Consider the following 25127-nt stretch of genomic DNA (forward strand, 5'->3'; position numbering starts at 1 on the left):
AGTTTACTTAAACATACACATGTTTCTATATGAAAACAGAGTACAATTATACATATAAAACGTCGTAAACTGTCAACTGTTGATATGTGTTAATGTGTACAACGACCGTAAACGGATATCAGATGATACGTTTCATCAAAATAGCATTATCAACAATTTGAACTTTTATGATCTTGAGTGACTTATAAATGTTGACTGATTTTTATCGAAATTTACGTACACTATATTTTTAATAAAATGAACAAAGTAACGGGATGAGAAAAAGAAAAAGCAATACATTTTTTTGAACTGTATTATTGTTTATCACCTTAAGGGACACAGCGTTTGTAGTCATTGAAATTGACACGTGGTCACCTATCAATTATCAACGGCAGGTGAAGCTTAACTTAAGAATTTGACAGCATCTGTAATGTTCACTGCGGCACATTACATCCTTTCATATAAAATCAAAACCTGTGAAAAAATAAACCTAACTAAAAATTGATTAATTCTGTCGTTGTAAAATAATTATTTAACTAGTAATTAATCAAGGAAAAATAATTATTTTTTATCGATAAAAAAATATGAAATAATTTTTCGTTTGTTAGCTAAAACAATACAAGTATTTAATACTTTAATTTTTCATTATTTTTAAAGAAATAAAATATCGATCCGAATTTACAAAAAAAAAATGCTGACTGCAAATTTTAAACAAGGTACTGTAATATTTTGATGATAATATAAACATTTGTGAAATCCAATTGGAATATATACCGAATACAATGCTAGAATAATTTTAGAAAACTTCATAATATTAATGCACTTAAATCAGAAGTATTTTCTTTAGGTTAACTATTGAAAACTTGATGATTCTCAATTTACTCGATGCATTCTTCAGATACAATTAGACAAATGGTTTTAAAGATCAGACAATTGAATTGTGCAATGAATGGTTTGGTTAAACAATGGTTTGAATGAGGTCAGATTTTATAATAAGAATGCCGTCAATAGTGATGTAGTTCAAATACTTTAGAAGAGTAAAATTTGCGGCAAAGAATCAAATTCCATTATACTTGTAGGCTTAGATGTCGTATTCAAAAGAATTGCCAGTGGGTGTTGACTTCTGACTTAAACACGAAACAAATTGTCTTTTATAAAGCGGGGATTACTTTTTTCATAGCAATAACTTCATTGGTTTTTCATTTTTTCAACTACATAGTGTGTGTATTATTTGTAAAATGTATCAAAAATATTGATTTTTTAAGGACAAGTGTAATTATATTAATAAAATAGTACAACCAAAATCATCAGAATTAATAAACGAGTAAATTAGTTTGAATTTTTATTCAGAAAAATTTATTTACGATTGAAATATACAGTGTTCAAAATGTACAATTTATATGTAAATATATATAACACAAACAAGTCGATATTAGTTTACCTAAAATTCATTCTCTCGTGATCCAAAAGCTCAAAATCTATATAGATTTAAAGCTTGTAAATATATATTTACAAGCCTAAAAATACAGGATTAAAGACTCATCAAATTGTCATTTATGTATTGTACAATTTTGTCGAAGCTTTTAATGGTATTAAAATAATAATTTTGAAAAAAATCAAATCTATTAGAGACAATAAAATGAAAAATCTAATAAAATCTCATGATATCAGAAAAAAATTGGACACAAAATATTATTATAATTTATAGGTAATATTATACATGGACAATTTTCTAAAATGTTGGACATAATGGTTTTTTGTTGGAATATGAACCTCATTCAATAAAAAACATGAGGTTCTCAGAGAAAAAAAGAAGGGTACTTTTGAGAGAGAGAGAGAGAGCAGACACTCTTTAGTTGGTGGAACGATTTTCATAGATTTTGTTAGCAATTAAATGAGGATGTGTGTTTTGATCGAATGAGAGATTAACCTGGGGATCTAATATGAGAGGCTAAATAAAGAACAAACTCGTTTGAAATTTGCACAAGGCCGCACGTGGTTTATTGGCACTAGGCATGACTCTTAACTGAAGAAGCTTGTCGTGGACTATTTGTCGTATTTGTCAACGTTGTAGTAATCGATGGGAAGACAAACATTGCTGTGGAAATTACGGGCACTCACGTAAGTATATGACCTGAAGCAAGGCGAACCTTAATTACGATTGAGACTCGGTGATAATTATCTATAGCGGGCGTTTTCCTCACGCTAACTCTTCTGCTTGAAATAACATTTAAAAGTGTCTTTGTAGTGTTCACGTACTACTTAAAATTGAATTTAACTTAGAAATGTAAGTGCATATGTGAAGCCGATTGCAAGTAAAAGAATTATACATTTCCGTAAATGTCAGTAGGGAATCCAAATACCTACTTGGTTTTTTAAGTAACAATAAAATATAGTTTAAGCAACAGGTTTACTTAAAAAATCCGAATTTATGTAAAATATATAACCGGTGAATAATTGCTCTTTAGTCTTGCAATAAGAAACGAACTAGTCTGAAACAACAGTTCTTGTCATTATTTAAATAAAAAGGTTATAAATTATTACTTCCATAAAAGAAAAACCTTAGTTAAGAAATGAATAGGATCAAGTAACTCTTTTCTTTTGTTTCATAATAAAAAAAACAATTTCATGAAAAAGTATAAAATAATGTTTCCAAAGACACGCGTACCTTTAATGTTTGTTTTAAAAGTTTTTAGTGAAAAAATAAACGGTACCCGTTAACGATTTTTTGAGAATACTTAAAAATGATTAACCTATCTAAAACAAATGTTGCTTCATATAAGATGATTCTTTTAACACTAGCCACTCAATTTCTCTTAAAATAATCATTTTTTTATGAATTTAATTTTTTGGATTTTGTTAGTTACATATGTCTCTTCATTAAAACGTTATAAAATATCTTTTATGTTCACCCTTTATGAATTAAAAAGATGTAAATATTGTTATTTTAAATGTCATCATACATATTTAACTAAATTATGAAATAGAAAACGATCTAATTAAGAAAATTACTGGTATCAAACAACTTTTTTAACACCGTGTTGAGGACGCCGGTGAAAGTGCCTCAATATTATGTGAAGATTATTATTAATTGTGTTCGTATTTTTGATTCCATTTTTGAAAATAATCTGTTGCTGCCCATGAATAATAAACACCCATCGAAACCAGTGTCGATTACATCATTGAGACTTAAGTTATGTCAACCATTATATCTTATAACTGAACTATCGGAACAATTCTGTTATTAGATAAAAATTATCGGATGATTGACCTAGCCTTCAAAATTCGAAGACTTGAAATCAATAACTTGCTATGTATCAAAAATATTATGATTCATTCAAAACATTTTTCTTTAAATCTATGTGAATGTGAAACTATTAAATAGTTCATAATTATAACTAATCATCAAAAATAAATTGAATTTGTATTCTACGTTTAGCTTAATTTGTTTATTTTCTATTCATTAAAAAAAAAGTATTACATTCCTTCCCTTATTTTTTCCTTTATTTCCCCTCCAAAAGCACTTAGCCCGTTTTATATATTATTGATATCGGCACAATTTTCCGGGACAAAATAAGTTTTTGACTTTTGGGAACATGACACTTTATTGATTTCAAGTGTTTTTAAATGCATATTAGAATAATTTTCTGAGAGAAAATACAAAAAGTGTGGTATCATCAGATCGATGAAAATTTTGGCATTACTTTTTAATGGTAAGATAAATATTGTTTAACTATTTTTATGCATATAATGTATAATAATTATAAATTATGTTATTTTATAGATAAAGATCTTAGCTTCAGTTTATATAAAATATTAGTCTAAGCCTAATTCATAATGACATTTCACTAAACATTAATCATTAGAAATAAATCGAATGGGATATCACCATGAAGTTCGATTAATAGCGGGCACATAATTTTCCATGTGCCATTAACCCAAATCATGTTATTACATAATTTAACATTTTTATTAAGAGGAAATGAAAAAAATTAAAAGTACTGATCAGCGCAAATTACTGATACAACTGAATATGAATATGACGTTACTGAATTTTTTACATGTATTTTACACGCATACCTGTATTTTTTGTGACCAAATAGAAGGACAGAGGTTTGATTCTGCTATAGAAAATATAGACCATAGTCTATGATCCATATGCATCATTTGATTCGGCTTCCACATTTATCTGTGATTTTTGTTAATAAAAAAATTCCTACTACAAATTTCAAAGAAAAAAATTAAGTTTTTAAGTATTTTTATGAAAGTTTATTTATAATTTATTTTTTATTTGGTGACATATTCATTTTAAATAATAAAAAGTTACATAAAACGGGTAAATTATTATATTTTTTTTATAGAATAAATAAATATGATTTTTATGGTTATTGAATTTTATTTTTGTGTAACCTTTTAACTTTTCTGGCCTTCATTCATTAAAAATAGAGTTTTTCGACATGTATGCTGTACATAAAATTTGTATGTACAGCATACCTTATAAATTTAAATTTTATATACACAATTTATTTTTCTCATTAAAATTTTCAATTTTTCAAAACTTTATTAAAAAAATTAAAAACTTTCACAAGACAATTTGAAATTAACGCGCATACAGTGTTGCGGATATTATCTAAAAACTTGAGTAATATCGCGCACGTGTCTTTTTAAGAAAATAGTTAATAATCGAATACTGAGAAATTAACTATTAAAATAACTAACAATTTTTATATACATTTTATTTTAGCCTAACATAAAAAAAATGATCTCGATTTAAGTGAAATTAAATACAGTCTACAGCTTTTTGCGCGTCATTCCTCCAGTCTCTCCTAAAATTTCAGTAAAAAATTAATTAAAAAGTATTAATCGATAAAGAGCAATTAATTAAATTTTACTCATATAAATTACAATCTATTAATCTTTAATAATTTTTGTATCTTGTTAATTAATCTGTACTCTGTTTTTAAGAATTCGAATAAATAAATGTTTTATCGAAACAATAATATTTATTATTAAACATTTTTTTTTAAAGTGGGACTTCTTTGCTATTTAATTATTTAGCTGCTCGAATTTTTTTGTATTTATTTTAAATTTGTAGATTTATTCGACTTATTATTCCATAACATTAAGTACTTACGTTAAACGATACAATTCAATAACAAAAGTAGGGGTTTGTATTGCAGCTTTTTTAACATAATGCAACAATTGCAAAAATATTATCATTGCATTTATTACTGATCTTTAAAACATTTAAACATAAATAAACTCAATTTTCAAATGTTTACTTGACAAATATGTTTTATGTTTCTAACATTCTAACAGTTTAGATTGTAGAGATAAACAAATACACTTTGGGTGTTTAAGTAGTTACGAGACAAATTGAAACGGTTTTTTCCAACAAAATGAATAGAATATTTTTTAAATTATTATATGCAGTATAATACAATTTGAACCTTGTAAAAATACCTTTTTGTTTATTCATCCCTAAATATTAAATTTCATTATGAGTTTAATTACTATAATGGTACTATTTAAAAAATGTTGCAAACAAAAAACTCAAATGTAAACATGATTTATTCTTAATAGCTTCTCATCTATAAATTATAATATTTTTCATAAATGTTGTAATTTGAGTTATCCAGTTACAAAAGGACAAATGTCATTTTTTTTTTTTAATTTTACTTTTTCCTATCTGGTAATCAGCTAATTCGTCAAGAAAAATCACAATTACAAAAAAAAATTTTATACATCCTTTTACAACTAGACGACTTTTTTAAGTTTTTTCTGTTATTTATACATAAATATTTTATGGTATGTATCAACTGAAGAGTTTTTTTTGTTCTAAGACAACTAACCGTCTCAGAATTTTTAGCCATAGCCACACTTTTTAATACCCATCTACCAATAATTCGAAACTGAACACATACAATTATTTGTTTTTTCATTAAAATACATCATCTAATCAAATAAATTTGCTATACAAACTTTATTGTTCAAATAAATCTAAAATTCTTCAATATAAATTAGAGATAATATTATTGTCTCTAATTAATCTGATTTAATTATACTTGCACCACCAAATAAATTGACTATTTATTTTTTAATTATTATATTTTGTTTTGATGGATTATTACTTCAGTCATTGTCAAAGAAAATTTATATATATATTTTGGTTTTTGAGATTCGTAAGTTCACGTATTTAAATCATTTTTCTTTGTATGATATATATACATTTAAGCATATATGTAAATATATATATAGCAAACCATTATTACATTTGTGGAATACATACTTAATAAATCATACTGCTACAATTGCTGGGCATATGTTCTAAGCAGAGAGAAAAAAAAAGTTTGTTAGAATATTTAATATCCCTAAATTGAATTATAACGAACAAACATAAACACGATGGTATGGAATTTTACAAACACGTGACCATATAATTCATGTAGATGCTGTGCATCAAGTCTAATATAAAAAAAAACATAAACGAAAGCTATTGAATACAAATTTGTCATAAATACAATATTACCATGCCAGAATAAAATATTTAAAAATATATGAAAATGTATTTTTTGTTACACATTTGTTGTAATGTTTGGATTGAAAAACGTACCCATAAATAATATTGAAAAACAATACTATAGAACAATTATTTTCGTATTTTGTAGATAATTTCCAGTAAATTCTATCCATGTTCAATTCAAATATTTATTAAACTATTTATTCTTATGTTAATTATTTCATGTACTTAAATCAATTCCAAATAGTTTGAGCGTGGTAATACTTAATTAGTTTTTAATCAATGCGTTTTTATGAAATGTATGAAGAACTATTTAAACATTTTCTGTTAGTCGTAGTTAAATGAAGTTATGAGAAAATAACATGTTAACATACCGAATAATGCATGCATAAAATTATCAAAAGTTTGTAGTTATTATTAATTGTTCTTTTCTTGTAATAAATCGAATTACTTTTGTGTATTGTATTAAAATTATTAAACTTTTCTCTATGATATTATAGTAAGAAAATTATTAAACATTGCTCATTCAGTATTTTTATTTAGTTGTCAGTGAGTAGTGGTATATTAAAAACGGAATTCCATATTTGATAGACTTTTTACAACTTTAAGGTCGTAAAAGGTTCATGTGAATCTAAAATCTATAGGCACATTATGAAGGGGCATGTTCTCCAATTTCTGTTATGGCACACAATAAATTTATTACTTTGTATCGTTAAACCAAGTTCATGTACTTTTCTATGGTTATAAGTATCTCTTTATTTTTTCTTTTATATCTTCAAAAATAAAGAAACAAATTGAGTTTTTTGATATTTGACTATTTTTTAGTTTGTATATATTTCAAGAAATGTGTTTTTTTTTTAATTGCTCTAATTTCAAAAACATTTCATGTTATCATTTAGCTTCTATCTCAACTATATTTGATAGATTATACTTTATGATTTGATAGCATTTTACACCGTTTGTCGACTTGACGTACCCTCATTATGGTAGCCAGTAAAGGAAAAGATGGATGTCACTGTTAAAATTCTTGTATGGTCACCAACTGGGAGCTAAAAGTTAACAGCAAAGCTGATGTTCAGCGCCAAGGCAGCGGTTGAATGATGCACAGCGCCATATCACATAAAAAAATATTTTTTATAGCTAACATTATTTCATAATCCTACTTTCAATAAGACTGAATGAATGAGATTATATGATTAGTTTTTGGCATTTAGTGTAAATTTGCTATTTTTCTCTTTAAGGTTAAAATTGATCTAGAGTTTGACATCCAACTAATTAGTGGTTTTCGTAATTAATTAGGGTAAGGTTGCTTTGAAGTTTTAATACTGGATAAATAACTATGTTAATAAGATTGTTTATCAACGGCAAAAGAAATCTTATTTTAAGATATATATATATAATTTTTTTTGTCTTATCTGCTGATTTTTTAAATTTTGAGATAGTTTTCCAATAAAGAACTTTGATGCTTTCTTTATAATAATACTAGAAAGTTTAAAATTTAAATGAAATTTCCTATATTTCGTCCAAGAAAGTTGTATTGTCTATCACTACTCGAAGACATTATTTACAACGATTGTAACAATTATATATAATAAATATATCATATAGATTTTATTATAAATGATATATGTTTTAAAATTTATTAAATATTATAACGTATTGATTTACAGTACTCAGCAATAAATTTAGACATTATATGTTCTCTCATCATTTATTTCGGGATGTGTATTCATATCACCATCTACTATTACATGGTGTCTAATATTTATGATTCCTGTATCCTTTGGTCAATCCATAATTTATGAACAATAAAATATAATACCTATTAAATTATATTATTCCATCCTATTAATACTTTATACTTAAGGACGATGCCATTTTGCTGATTTAATCTACAAACAAGAATGATATGTTTAATAAATCCAGTGTTATCAAAAAATAATGAAAATTTCACTGAAGTCATGTAAACAGAAGAGTCTGTGTAGTTATTATCTATAGACGATTTTCAATTTGTGCTGCTTTTTCATGACTATGATGTTTATATACTACAAGATAAATGTAAAATATAAATACGATGCTAGTATTGGTATAGTTTTTTTATTAAAGGTTTTTTCGAAAATAATGAACCTTAAATGTGTTGTTTAAATTTAATTGACAAATACTGTATGTATAAGTATTTGTTTTTTTCTATAAAAATAAATTTTTATCAGTGACTCGTTAATATATTTTGACATAAAAAATAAAAATAAATAATACAAAGATTAAATAACATTATTTTTATCGACAGAGAAAACACTTATTTCCGATAAATACATTATTATTGCGACGTTGGTAGGTATAATAAAAGTAGGTAAGTAAAAACATAAAATTCAAAATAAGATAAAAAACGACTATAAAATGTGTTATAACGTTTTCATTTTCCCTCTTTAATAACAATATATAAGTACTTGTGTATCGTACTGGACAATAATAATATTATCTATTTATGTAATGTACATGATATAATTGAAGTTAATTATTTATTCTGTTAATTTTGCTTTGACTTATTGAAAAGTTATAATATGATAAATATTGATTGCACTTATTATTCAACAAATATATTTGTATTTAAAGCTAGTGTTGCCATTTAAATATTTTCGGATCACTAAAAAATAGAAACAATGCTCAGGTTTTAGTACCGCATTCATTTTTCTGGGTTAAAGTAAATAGTAACAAACGTCTTAATTTTTTATTTAATAACTTTGGTTTTTTAACCAAAGTACTAAATTATACGCGACAAAAATTTCAAAAGTACATCTTTAATGTTTTTTGTATTTACGATTGAACTTGTTTTGGCTATAAACTTGATTTATTTCGGTAAGGAGACTTGCTATGTAACTAAATTAACAAAAATTTACGAGTTAACATTTTTTATGATAACATTTAGAAAAAATAGTATTGCATTATATCACATTAGCTATTTTATTATTAAAATTTAATTAAAAAAAAATTATTTGAGTCGAAAATTAATTTCCGTACAATACATTTTTATTATTAATTTTGTATTGTCATTTAAATACTGAGGATGGAAAATCGCCACAACTGTTTTTTGCTAATGCTCGCATAATTAAGAGGATTAATATATTTTTACTTAAATTTACTCGAGTTGATCACTAACTTAGGTTTTTAGTAAGATTGTGTTTATTTTGGTACTGTGACTTTCTCTTTTGAAATTTCCACGTGTTAAACATTCAGTTAAAAAGTTTTCATCAATTTTCAATATTTTAGCTTTTTTATGTTTTTACTCAAGTGTTTTTATAGGAAATATGTAAGAAACATTTCTTTCAAAAAAATCTCATAAGCCAAAATGAACCGGAAACTTGTTAACATATCCGCGTAAAATATACAGAATCTTAAAATGATTTATAAAAACGGAAAATGGCTTTTTAGCGTGTACCTAAATACCTTTACCATACAAGGTTTATTTTATGACCTTTCATCTACATAAACGGATGGTTAAACCGCTATGTAAAGATTGAAGATCAAACAAAAATGTTTTTTGTTTAAATAACATGTTATATTTGGTGTGAAATAATATTTAGTCTCGTTATAAAAAAAAAAAATTACTTTATAATTTTAGTAGTCTTTCTGTTATTAAATTTTAATATCGGAAATGTTTAAATATAATATAACTTTAACATTGATAAATGTAAAGAAATCTAAAATTCCATTTAATTCTATAAAGTCTACAATGCTTATTTTGAATTTCACTGATTAAGTCATTATACTATTTTTCATGGTCAAATAAATTCTTTGATATCTAAGAAAAAACTTACATTTAATAAAACCAATTATTTAAAGTAAATAAATATTTAATATAAAATAATATATAAGGAATAATTGAAAATAATTTTTTGATCAACTATTATAAACTTTTAATACTAATTAAAATTATTGCTTGTCAACATTTTAAGAATTAAACGTTTTTATTAAGAGATTTTGAGAAAATAATTTTTGATATGGAATGCTTATTAGATAAAAAATTAGAATTAATAGGTTTTGAATCTTTAATTAGTAATTTAAAGTACTTTCAATCAGCTAATTATTAGCTGTATTTTTTAAGCCTCAAGAAAAAACGATCTTGATTGTAAAGATAGAAAGAAATTAACATTTTGAGTTGAATGAATATTGACATGATTCATTTATTTATCAATTGATATCAAACGAATTCCTCAATGACGGTACTCCACTGTGAAACGTACTTCAAAAAATATCCCTATATTTTATGCCATGGTAAATAAAAAGTTGTAGGCCTAATCGAAATCTTATCTTAAACAATTGTATGTTACATGGATGCGTGTGTGGGTATTGACACAAGAAAAGTCATTGATAATAGTTAAAGACAAAAATATCGACGAAAGGTCAAGAATACAAAGCAATGACTATAATTTATTTTATGTCAGATTAAACAGTGATAAGTGCTAATGTTGAGATTTAGAACACACATATGAACAATTTAAAATGAGATGAAATCTTCTAACGTGATGGAAGGTTAGTTTAGTAATCTCAACCGAGGGACTAAAACTACCACCATATTCGTTGACTATCACCGCACGTCGTCCAGAATTGGGTTAAGTGATGTGTTCCGTTAGATTGGCTTAGCATTATTAATTGCGTTTGGAGTTAACGACCCCCTCAGGCGTCGTCATTAGTGTCCTTAGTATTTTTTACAACAACTTCCCATTTTTATGCATCTATACTTTGACATGTTTTACATAAAAAAATTATACGGTTGATAAAGAAAAATTATATAATTTACTTAAAACTTTTTAGTAATGTTATATTGAATTTTATTGTTAAATAGACTTTGTAAGGCAATTAAAATTTAACGTTTTTGGATTTATGTTTTTACGTAAATTTTAAGCTTTGCTTAATTAATCGAATGCAAAGTTTTTATTGTTTAATATTTTCTTCTTCAAATTTCTTAATGTAATCTAAATATAATTGCAAATAGATAATAAATCCGGAGGGAATATTTAAATAGTGAAACATATTGTCTCTCATTCTTCCATCTTCAATCAGCATAAGTACTAATAGAACTTAATACCCAAGAGAAACAAAACTTCGAGAAGAACTTTCTTTTCTTAAATTAAACGATGAATGGTAGGAACACCTACAATGGTAGATTGTAAAAAGTAAAAGTGACCATAGTCAGGATTTTTAAATATTCACGTTATTTACCAGAATGATAAACGTCTAAGGACAAAATTATCATATTTTCGGTTTGCTATTTCATCTTGTCCGGTGATTTTTCATTTATTACTCAAACATGACTCAATTCTGATTTGGATGATTGTGAATTAGGGTTATCAAATTTTAATGTATTTAGATCTGATGGATTAGATTTTTATTTAAATCGGGGTGAGGGTGTTTTGATAGGTATAAAAAATGAATTTATTTTTGAAAAAAATTGTGTTATCAAAATTAATTTTCATGAATTACTTATACACGAGAGTAAATTAAAATGAGCCTGTACTTGTATTAATTTGTGTTCAAAAAAAGATGAAATTACCTATTTCCAGGGATTTTTAGGATATTAGTAGCGGACTTAATTATCCTAGATATACGTAAAATTAGGCGTAAATTAGCAGTTCATTTACGACCTCATAAAATTTAATATTGATTGCCTTGAACTACTATTCCAGGTTTGATTTTTTACCTCAGTTCTTTTAACTAAATATCAATTTTTATTTTAACTTCCTAATTTTAAACCAATTCAGCAGTTGCAACTTTTTCCCTAGAGCTTTAACATTATCCAATTCAGTTTGCAAGTATTGTGATTTTTTTCTTATTATAGAAAAGATATTCTTTCAACCCTTAGATCTTATTATTATTGTATAAATTATTGAATACCCTGTATAATAATCAGACATATCTGGTTATTACACCAATCAGTGTAGATTATTTTTCAACCTATTTGATTAAAAATTATTTTATACCAAAAATGGATATTTTTCGTTACTGTGCCGAGGTTTTCAATTGATGATATCAACAAAATCGTAAATTGCAAGGTAATAAATTATAATCATAAATACTATAAGTTTTAATCGTAAAAAAATTGAATAATAAAAACTTGCTGACAAAAAAAAAGATCAAATTGTTGCGCTTGCACAATACAGGAGAAGGTTAAAAAAAGTATTCTTTTTTACCCAAACTGGCGGCATCAGAAGGCGGGAATAACCCATCGAGGTTTCGTCACGTTCGCGAAAATATTGCAGCTATAAAAATAAACTATTATTACTGTTACCCGGACGCCGTACAGCCAACGCAAGTCCTGGACCTGAGATTTTTATGACCGGAAAATACATGTGCCTTCATTCGGTCGCGGCACGGCTTTAATAAGTATTTCTTATAGCACAAATAAAAAGTCCCTTGCCCACATATACAGATTTTTGCTGTATCGTAATCTAGTTTTTATTATTACTTATTTTTTTTCGCCATTTGGAATGTTTTACGCGAAAACTTCATCGGAACCCTATCAATTATTTACCTAAAACTTCTCCGAAACTGTTTTTTTCTCTAATACTTTTAAAATTTTCTTCTAACAACAGCCGGTGGTTTTTGTATTTTGTTATTTATCTCTATAAAATATACTATTCGAATTATTTAGAGTTGTACTGTGTAGTATACTCCACAAAAATTATTCATCATTTACAGTCTAAAATGAACTTACGAATAGTGATTTATTTTTTTTATTATTATTACGAATGATAGAGAATTTTTTGAAATTACGCGAGTTTGTTAAATCGTACGTTATAAAATTATACGGTGTAAAGTAAACATACAATTTAATGTTTTTTGTAAATACAGATAGCATGAGCGAATTTTTTAGTTGATGTTTACTGAAGTAAACATCACATATATATATAAACATCAATGCATAATTATTCGTTGCGTTTGTAATTTATTGTGATAATAATTTTCGACGTGCAAGTGGAGTACTTTGCTTGGAAGTAGAACGTTCGCTGAATAATAATTAACTTTTGTTTTTATTCCCGTATTTATTGTAAAATCTTGATTTCATTTCGTCGGCAACGTACAACAGGTTGCAAGCTCTCCCGTACTTAAAACAACATGACCACCTTACTGGCGAAACAAATTTTTCAATAATGAATGCCCAAAAGCGGAAGCTTTTGAAAATTCATTAGAAAATTCGCAATTTAAATTTGCTATGTGTATGCAAAAGAGAAAAACGTATATCACCCGTGGGAACCTGGAGGACGTAGTCGTAACCGGAGGGTTTAGGGAGCGTGACAAAGTATTACTTTTTTAGTTTTCTCAGCAGCCGTAGGTATTTACGGTGATCATACTCGCCGGTTAGGTTAATGAGCTTTTGGGTAGTATTCGAATGTGCTCTGCATATATTTATAAGTTTAATTAACCGAAATCAGTCTGTTGTAGTCAATCCAAATACAATCCCAATAACGACAACAGTTCATCCGACTAAATATTTATCCTAATAGCATGCGGAGGGCGTTGACATTCTATTAGTAGTTTACTCTTACCTATATTGTGGATATTACTATTACGTTATTAACGGTGTCACGGTGTCAACTCATATAAGGTATATATATATTATTAAAATACCACATTTGCACTACTTTTAAAAATGGAAAGCGGTGAAAAAAGAAACGAAAGATTGATGTTCCTGTATTCTGCGAGCTTACGCGATATTTCTAAACGTCTTTGCTGAGCTATTCAGTGATTGATGATTTGTACTGAGGCGCGTTGACTTTTCTTTGCACTTGGACTTGTATCATCCGCATGCAAAAGCTTAAGATAATATGAATAAGTCGATTTGTAACGAGCTTAACACATTTTCAGTCACAATTTTGTCATGTTCAATTGCTTACAAATGTATTGTAAGCTTTTAACTGTTCTTGAAAAGTCCTTCGTTATAATATACAAAAGTTTATTGAAAGTGTGTCTTTAAAAAATTGTACACCATCTTTGATGATACTACTATTATTTGTTAGATGATTAAAATTTTATTTTGAACTCATGAATATTATTTTTGTTACATAGACATATATCGTCGCCGTCGTTCATTCAGTAATGGAGTCATGATTCATTTTTTACAATTATAACTTAAGATTTTTATGAATTCAATATTTTTTTGTTTCTATGTAATCTATCTTTTGAATAGTAATATATTATGTATACTTCTCTATTTTAGAATTTTTAAACTCTTTGAATCGTTTAAAAAACATAATCAAAAAATAAATATAATATAACTAGGTCACTTTTTGTACGATGGGAACAATAGCATGTTAAGATTTACTAAAAATAAATACAGGCATTGCGCAGCTTATTATTCTATTTTAATACTTACACAAAGAATAAAAATAATAATAATTTAGAACCAAAAAGCTGTATTCTTTTATTTTAAGATTACTAAGTTTTGATGTTTTTGAGTTTAAAAAAATTGTGAAGCTAGAGTAGCCTAAGTATAAATTATGTGTCAAGAGACTGAGAACATGAAAAAAATACAAATAATAAAAGCTGTGTGACGATTGTGAAAAGTTGCATGGGTCGGAATCAAATCTGTTGATGTATCTAAGAGTTTATCTTAGTTTATTTGGTACTCATTCTTTTTTTTAAGTGGTTGTTTTTTCAGATATAAAAAGGCAATTTTTTGTGGTATTGTCAAAATTTACAAGGAAATACTAAAAAAAAAAATAGTGTAAAAATCTTGTTTAAAAGTTGGTGTAAATATAATATAAAATATCGCTAAGAAGTCTAAGAATTCAGTAAAGTTTCATTAGTAAATAAAATAAACAAATGTAAAAGAATCACATGAAAGTCATTGATAAAGTATTTCGAGTATATATCATTTTTTATTATGGTTTGGTAAAATATTTGTTTAAAAAATATATTTATATGTGTTTATACACAGCATTATTTAGTGTTATTATTTATTAAACAAATAGTAATTGTCTAATTAAAAATCTAAAACAATAAATAGTAAAATATTAAAAAATATTATAAAAAAGTTATAAAATTAAAGAAAATAGATTTTAACTTTAAAATTAGTTATGAAATATACAATTTTATACATCTAAAATTATATATTGTTTTGATTTTAATGTTAAATGTAACTTTAGCGAAACAAATTATAATGTGACATGTGAAGTAGTATAAATTTATCTAAAAATGTATATTAATATTTAATTTATTCTATTCTAACTTTTTAGAATAAAAAAGTATAGTTATAAAGCAGTAATTATCTTGCTATGTAATGAATATCATTTAATACTATGATTTACTATATTAATTTAGAATACTATTATGATTTTTTATTGAGAACTTTTTATTTTATGCAATGAATAACATCTGTTAAATAATGTTTATTTTACTGCTCAGATATTTGGATCTGTCCGTTTTTAGCAAGTATCTTAATTTTAAAATAAATGTGAAAACTTAACAAAGTTCAATTCTTTATTCGAATAACAAGCAGTATACAAATGTATGTATTAGTTACTTTAATTCCGCATCATTAAATATTACATTTAAAAGTTTGTGTAATGCCATTGAAAAAGCTATAAAAAGTTAACGCTAATCTAAAGAGAAAAACTTGATCAGTTTTTTGTGAAATTCGATCTATAAACTTAATTCAGGTAATTTTTAAAACTGTTAATTAAATTTAATCATGATTTGTATATAAAGTGATTTTTTTTTTCATTGACCACTTCATTTTTTCATTTTATAAGTATTTATTACATTCTGTTGTATTAAAACAATATGCATCATTAATGGATTATAGTCTATATGTTTATAGAAGAAATTAAAAAACAACAAATTTTTTCTTGGCTTATTAATATTTATTTACAATTAAAAATGAAAAAACACATTATAGTAAAATTGATACCTTCTCAGCTTTGCATCAAAGATAAAATTTTTTATTACATACAGAGTAATTATTTTAATCCTAATCACTCGATTTCTCATAAATTAATATTTTTTTTGCTTCTGTTAATTACATATGTGTCTCTATTTTTCTAACATAATATATTTTTCATGTTCATACTATTTTTTCATATAGATCATACATATTTAATTAGTTTATAAAATAGAAAATAATTTAATTAAGAAAATGACTGTTTGACAAATGTCAAATTTTGAATGAGTATTTCAGAAGTCATTAACATATCTATCATAGGTAGGAGGAGAAATAGGACCGAAAAATGTCTAGTGATAAAAATAGCACAATCTGTGCTTCGTTACCAATCAATAATTTAAATTGTAAATAACTTCTGAAATATTGGTCCAAAAGTTATTAAAAACCGACCCTTTATTTAATTACACCATATTTTATTATATAAGATAGTTAAATATGTATGTTACCAATTAAAAAATCAAGTCTTATAACCATATATTCCAGAGTGGTCCATGCTGTTTTAAGAAATCTAATAACATTTGATCCATCGAATATTTTGCATTACTTATTTTTCAAATTTACTTTTACAGTTTTGATTTTTGTTAAAAGAATTTTTTTTATTATTTGTCTTTAATAAGAAAAAATAGAACAATTCTTTATATTTTAATATTTTCAAATTATTTCTTATAAATTTATTGATGGGTCGATAACAACTTAACAGAATATATATTTATTGTGTTTGTATTTTAATACATTAAGTGGATATGTAATGCATGTGAGGGGTACTGCTCGTACAGATGGTTGAGCACTCAAAAATTTATTTGGGACTGTAAACTCCAAAATTCTACAATTCCATTTCACCATTGCAAAAATATTAAAAAAGTTAAAATTGTTTTTTTTTACTTATTAGAAACATATAATAAAAATATATTTTTAACATAATTCAAAACTGTAAAAAAAGTTAAAAAACATTCGATGTATTACAAAATTATTAGATATAGTCGAAAAATTGTTGATCACTCTGTATATAGATATTTCTTTCAAATCATTTTAGTACTTTCACTAAAATTTTTGAAACTAAAACATACTACTATGTTTAAAATAAAATATATGTATTTCCCCAAAGTCAATGCATATACCCAATACAATACAAGATTAAAAAAAAAATTTGTAATTATTTATACATACAAGATTTTTTTTTATTTTTTCTTACAAAGTTTAAAAATAATGTTTTCTGAAGTTAAACTATTCTTGAAGGTGTTAATATTATGCCAGGGAGTTCTACGAATTACTGTTTCTACTTTTTACACGGTTTCTATTCTAATATTTATATTTTCGATATTATATTTAAAGTACAAAGTAGCCCTATTTACGATAGTAAAATAATTAGATTTCATAATAAAAACATTTAACTATTTAATTTGTCAGTATATATTATTATTCTAAAGCTATTAATTAAATGTACCATTAATATCACTGGCAGCTTTTCGAACAAATATCTACATATTTAGTTAACAGTATTGTTTATTTAATCTTTTTAATATTTGTCGCAATCTCTAAAAGTTTTAGTTACAATACCAAAACTTTGTGTATTTTTGGATTGATTTAGTTATGTTTGGGTTAAATTTTGCTTACAATATTCTCAATTCAAAAGTATTGCGACGAATGTAATAACATCGAACTGCTTATTGTCTGAACCAGTCAGTAATGTTGCTTATGTATTTATGTATATAGGAGTATAACGTTTTCAGTTGGCGCCAGTTGTCACTAATTTGTGGCGTATAGAGACAGATGCTGTGTGATGCACAATCTAGTATTTTGTAAATAATATTCAACCCATTGACAATTCCATTTTATTTTATAATATCATATGTATAGCGCGCCAGTTTCACATTTGTTACTATTGTAAAAAATACTAATATTTTAGACATAATTATGTACATAATATTAGTTTTTTTATGACTAACCATCAGTGCAAACGTCAAATAATTAGATCAGAAACACCAGAAATGAGATTCTATTTGATGAGCCTTTATACTCATTAGAAAAAATCGTTTAAGTAATTTTCAATAACGTAGAATGATTCATAATTTTTATGAAAAATAAAAAGTCTTTGTTATTATTATAGGTAATTTAAAATATAATTCTCCCTATTTATAATTTTAAATGATATTGAAAATACCTATTAGATAGATTGGTTATTCGATGCACTACATTAAGATGACATGCTAAAAATATAGCTTTTTTTGTATAAAAAAATTGAGGTAATTTGATTCACTTATATGAAAGTTACATCATTTAGAGATAACAAAAGAACTGATTCACAGAACAGATATGATCTTATCAATTTTATTATTGACCCAGGTCAGTATTTTGATTAACAATCAATGTAGTCATTATTCTTGCATTTGTTGACAAAATTATATATATAAATATTAAATGTTTATTTTCATATAGATACATTTTATAAAAAATCGATACGATATTTTTATATCATTTTTATATCGAATTTGTTTCTAAATTTCTGTTATAAGTCAGTTTTAAACAATATACCAATGTAATCTATGGTGAGATATAAAACAGTTCAAGATGTTTATCAAAACGATAATGTTTTAACATTATGAAATCTACAATAATATTTTATTAATTCTGTTACGTTGGGTTGGGTCTATGGTTTATTATGTTGTCTTAATTGAATCTAATGAAGTAAAATATATTCAATTTATTACATAAAGACAAATATTTTGAAACATGTAAAAAGTTAACGATTTTTAAAAATTTTCTGGAGGGTAATAATGAATAAAATTTACTTGAAATACTTATCAATCTTACATTATATATAATGTAAAAATATTTATGTCTGGGAGAAGACCAGATCCCTGAACCTCTTTCCATCTGTTAAACCACCAATGCTAGTAAACAATGTAAACTTCCTATCTTATCTAAAATTGGCTCCCCCAAGAAGAAAATCGATATTTATTTTCGATTTATTGTGTAAATCAATATTTTTAATACAATATAAATCAATTAAAAGGAATTCGATAAACTTTTAGAAATCGCCCATCACCTGTGAAAATAGTTACAGTTTTATTACGGACACGATGTAATAAAAAATAAAAATCGCTAATCAAAACAATGAATAAATAAAAAAACTATTTAAAAAATAAAATATATATGTAACACGTTCGCAAAAAAAAAAGTGCAATGATCATCGAATAATTACTTAATTAAATTACCTCATGAGAGATTTACCTGCGTGTCCACAATAATGTTACGTGCGAAGCGATCACTGAACAACAAAATCTTTCTAGAAAGATCCCGTCGTATATGCTTCTGCCGGTCCAATTTTAAGCAAACTTTTTGAGACGTTTATTATACCCCCCTCTTTTAAAATTATTTTTATATTTACACATGTCGTTTTTCTGAAAATTTGAAGGGGCTAAGCCACTTCCGATTTGCGTCTGTGGCCGTAACAGTACTGTTTTCAAAATACGTTTAATGTGTTATAAATATGCATTTGATAAACATGACCAAGTGGACACCAAAAATAGTACCGTCAAATGGCCGACTTGGGATAGTTAAATGTTTTTCAGTTTTCATCACTTAATTTTTGTGAACAAATATTTTGTGTTTCTTAACAATATTCATAAACATTTTACTAGTGTTGTAGATTGATACAACTAAAATGATAATGGATATTTATTTATGTGCCTCGAATTGACTCGTTCAACGGAACTGTCTTTGGTATTCGCTTGGCATTGTTTTCATCTAATAACTTGATTGATCCAATTAATTTTTGTAAGTTTTTAATTTCAAAATTGTAGTATTAAAAGCTGATTACAAGGATGAGTTTATCATTTTACGTGTTTCTGGAAAAATATCTCATGAAGGTCGAGTTAAAGTATAAAGGGAATAACGATTTTGTTGAATAGCACCTTTCGTGGATGGCAGAGATATGTTGAATTACTATCTACATTTTAACTTGGATTTGCAAAAAGGATTCTTGTTTGCTGAAAATTCAGGGAATTCGACATTGTCTAAAGTGACAGGTGAGTCTAAAGAATTCGTACCGAAAACAGCTTTACAGATTTCCAATATTTCGTTACTACCCTAAACCTCAAATGCGGCTACCGATACATAATTCATTTAAGCGATTCGTTGGAAACGTCTAAAACAGCCAGAGACTAAGCGTATACAGAAGTCAACATAAATTTTTGCTGCTGTCAAACAATCTGTCTGTTAGTATTGACTGAATGATTGCAATTAATTTTGTAATTTTTAAATAACATTCATAGACTTGTAGTCAAATACCTTATGCTCGACGTAACAATGAAAGGTTACGCATCGATCTTTTATTAGAACTCATCTCCATTCAAAGTGAGTTACCTAAAGTAAAAAAACTACCCCAGACAAATGATTGTAGTGTCACGAAATCGTATATATTTTATTTAATTTATCAACGACCATATTATTCATAATGTTATTTACATTAGGTAGGTGCAAGTATAAAAAATCAAATTATTATTAATTACCTATTTTTATACAAAATTCCACTTAAAAATATTTATTGAAAATAACAGAATTTTTAAGGATTTTTTCACTTTGTAAAACTATTTTGTATTTTAATTTAATAGCGATAAATTAGATAAAAGAACTTAAAATATTAAATACAGCAACTTTAAAAAAATATATATATTTTAATAATCTTTTATTATTTACAGAGAAATTGGCGTTGAATGTATTCAATTTAAATTTTCATATACTATATACAGTATTTGGAAATTGCAAAATAGCCATCTTTAAGCTATTTTCTTACAAAAACTTTTGATAGTTAAATTACAACTTTAGAATGAGTACTTATTGAGTTACAAGCATTTTAATACATTGAATGGATATGTAGCGCAAGTGGGTACAGTGTATACTGGTGTTTATTTACTGTGCATACTTCGCCTGCGTTACTTTCTCACTCTGTTTATTAAAACACTTATAACTTCATAAATACTTATCCTAAAAATGTTATCGAACCATCAATATGTTTTTATGAAAAAGCTAAAAATCCTGGTGGAACACCTTATATATATATATATATCAATTATGTTATAGAAGTCGGAGAATAAAATATTTTGAATTATAAAAATTTTGTTATAAATTTAAATTAATTAGAATTTTAAAAAGGATTACGTTTATTGTTTTAGTTAATAGTAATAGTCTCAGATTTCTTAAAATTTAAATAAGAGATCAATTTTTATAATCGTAAATTTTTGGATTACAATATAATTTTAAAAGTTAAAATTTCTTTTTTACAATTAAAGTTAATTCTGAGATTTAACACAGTTTTAAATAGGTAAAAATTATTTATTTTAGGCATAAAAATGTTTATAAGTAATTATAAATTTTATTTATGTATAGATATATCGTATCTGTTAAAGTAATCATAAAAAAATTCTTGAATTATTATGGTTGAATCATAAATCTACTTAAAATTTACTGAGCAAGTTTACAATTACATTCAAAGTTCCGAAAACTTTTTTTGTGGTATATAAAGTACATTTTTTTAATTATATTTAAGAACTCATTCAACTAATTTTGATTAAGTTTGCAGCATTTTAAAAAGTTTTTCGAATAGTTATAATTTTATTTTAAATCTTTCCAAATTAATCTCATTAGATATATAAAACTAAAACTCAAATATTACATTATACATCTCATACTTCAATTTCTCTTTATATAAATATTACTGGAATAATTGTCCAAAATAGACTTATTTTAAAGTACAAAGTTTGAAAAAAAATTCTAGTAAAAACTATTGCATTAAGGTTCTCTCTAAATTTAACTAATGTGTTTCATTTATCTTTTTTTTTATATTTTTATCATTGGTATAATACAAACAACTTTATGCAATTACAGCTACAGTAGTAGACAAAAGTTATGAAAAAGACATCGAAATTTATAAAAAAAAATCTATCAATGTAATATGTAAGAGTTTTTTAAATAAAAAAATTGCATTTAATTAGCACAGGCGTCAATAGGGTGGAGCAAATTTAAAACGTGTTTTAAATGCTAAAAAATTGTTGTTTTGTTTAAAATTTAAAAAAATACTATTTTTTTCCGAATCCTTGTATTTTACCCAATTGACAATAACCATAATTGCATAGCAGCAGAAAAATGTTAGACCAATTACATAAGACAAAATGTTGAGCTATTTTATTTTACATTAGTGTAAATAAGAAAATACGGTTATTTATAATTATTTAATTGATAATAAAGAAACGAACAGTTTTAAATAATTTTTAACAATTAAATTATTTTATTTTCCAATTTAATTACATAAATGCATATTGTAAACTAGACTATTTTTAAATTTCTTCGTTAGCAAGAGTTTTCTATAATATATTGTTAAAAGTGGACAAATTGTAGGTAAATCTGTAAAATAACCGCTGTTAATCAATGAAGAATTATCATTGTTTTTCTGAAAAGTAAAAATACATATAATTTTCTTAATTTTTCGGAATGATGAAGTAAAAATGTATAAACCCCTTATGTATAATAAACATATAAGCTAAAATCATAAAGCTCTCAGTTCTTGATATGAACATAGAAATATGTTTTGGTTTCAATAATTATAGTTGAAATACCACAATGGTATGGAAAAAATGTATGTATATAATGTTATACACAATTGTACATTTATAAATGGATAAAAATAATGTTGGGTACATTATTTTGAGATGAGCGAAGCAAACATTTATTTACCTTTAGAAGTTAAGCACTTCTAAGTTCAAAATACTATTTGCGGCTATGTTAATTGAAAATAAAATAATTACAAAAGAAGAAGAATAAAGAATTGTGTTTTCGTGTTACATCAGTGAGATTCTAAAACTGCTAATATCTGTAAAGTATCAGAAAAAATTGCTTGAAATAAATGTAAGTACAGATTTAAACTGATACAACGCTGAAAAATTATTTTGCTACGTAATTTCGAGTACCTTGTTTATGAGGATCACTGACAAGGTAATATTAACCATAAAATATGCAAAATTCGTCATGAAATACAGGAGACTTCAACTACATTAACGTAAGACAAGATTAATACAAAGTCATTAAGGTTTTCATCTTGTAAACTGATTATTTAACCACTTCTGTCGTCCAAAAACAGTGGACCGGAAATAAACGATTCTGACAGAAAATAATATCGATTGGAGATAAGAGAGTGGAGAGTATTTTGTGTTAATATCAACTCAAAGCGAGTTGGAATTGAAGTGCGGCTAAAGATATTGTTTTTTGTTTTATTTATAACCCAACTGAGTTTTAAGACTCACTACAGAAATTGTAATCTTGTCTATAATATCAACTTCATTTAGTCTGCCAGGAACATCAATTTTTATTTTTATTTTGAAATTTACATTTTACATCAAGTTATATTTTCGTTGAATAATAATGGCCCAGATTTTGTTTAGAAACTATAAATTCAAAATCATTAATTAATTACACAAAATATAGATAAGTTTTAGGTCCAATTATCTTGATATTAGGATTTTCGATTGGATTAAAATGATATTTTTTATAGTTTTTAGATACTTCAATAATGTGACTTTTAAACATAGTTCCATGAACACATTATTAAATATATTGTTCTTAAAACACATTAATTAGTTTATTTCAAATATAAAAAAAACCCAGCACAGGGGGGTCGCGGCACAGTGGTGACGTGGTATAGATGGATCAAGTATAATGATATCTGACAGTGATTAAAATCACTATAAAAAAAAAACGCTTCGATGCAAATCTTTAGATACTGTTTTATTTTAAAAAATTGGTGGACTATTCCAAAAGCTACATGATCTGCTAGTTCATTATTAATATCTTAATTAAGATAAAGTATGTAGAATGAAAAAGGGATTATTAAAAAATATTATTTCTCATAAAAAAATAATGTTGATCCATACACTTTTCAATATGTCATAGCATTATAAAGTTAAAAATGTAAAAAATAAAATCGAGAATTTTCACACAATAATAGCATTCGGTAGCCATTTTCACCGTGAAGATAAAATAAAGTCCGAAATTTTTTTTTTGCATAATAAAGTAAATTACATTAGCTTTAATTTAAGATATATATAAAAGTGTCAGACTTTCCGGAACACTTTCAAAATTTAAGTTGAAAAAGTAAATTTTTTGTGAAAAAGTTGTCATTTTAAATCCCCCCCTGTGGGCAGGTAAAGGGTCAGATATAAAAAAAATATATACCAAATGATAGGTAAAGACATCATGCATCTATAAAAAAAAAATTATATTGATCCATACATCTTTCAAAAAGTTATAGCATTATAAAGTTAAAAATATAAAAAAGAATTTTTTTACAAAAATCGTATTTTTTTTATAAACTTTGATGTCTGTTTTCACCATGAAGATAAAATAAAGTCCGAAATTTTTTTTTTGCATAATAAAGTATATTACATTAGCTTTAATTTAAGATATATATAAAAGTGTCAGACCTTCCGGAACATTTTCAAAAGTTAATTTTTTTTGAAAAAGTGGTCAAAATGCATTTTTATGTTTTGAATCCCCCCTGTATTTAGGGAAATGGTCCGATTTAAAAAAACAGTATGTCGAATGAAAGATCTATATAAATACTACTTCTCATAAAAAAATTGTAATGATTCATACATTTTTCAAAAAGTTATAGCATAATAAAGTTAAAAATGGAAAATA

The 25127-nt window shown here is 25.4% G+C and overlaps 2 protein-coding genes across 6 annotated transcripts in view; both read right to left on the reverse strand.

The window, feature by feature from the left end:
• LOC126910283 (DNA-directed RNA polymerases I, II, and III subunit RPABC4) overlaps positions 1–25127 on the reverse strand; it is a 157740-nt gene that overhangs the window by 61373 nt on the left and 71240 nt on the right. The gene's annotated exons all lie outside the window — the stretch shown is intronic.
• Positions 1–25127, reverse strand: part of LOC126910270 (potassium channel subfamily K member 18-like) — a 126676-nt gene that overhangs the window by 39303 nt on the left and 62246 nt on the right. The gene's annotated exons all lie outside the window — the stretch shown is intronic.

The sequence above is a fragment of the Daktulosphaira vitifoliae genome, unplaced genomic scaffold (genome assembly GCF_025091365.1).
Source record: "Daktulosphaira vitifoliae isolate Bord-2020 unplaced genomic scaffold, ASM2509136v1 Scaffold_1, whole genome shotgun sequence".
NCBI classification, from domain to species: Eukaryota; Metazoa; Arthropoda; class Insecta; order Hemiptera; family Phylloxeridae; genus Daktulosphaira; species Daktulosphaira vitifoliae.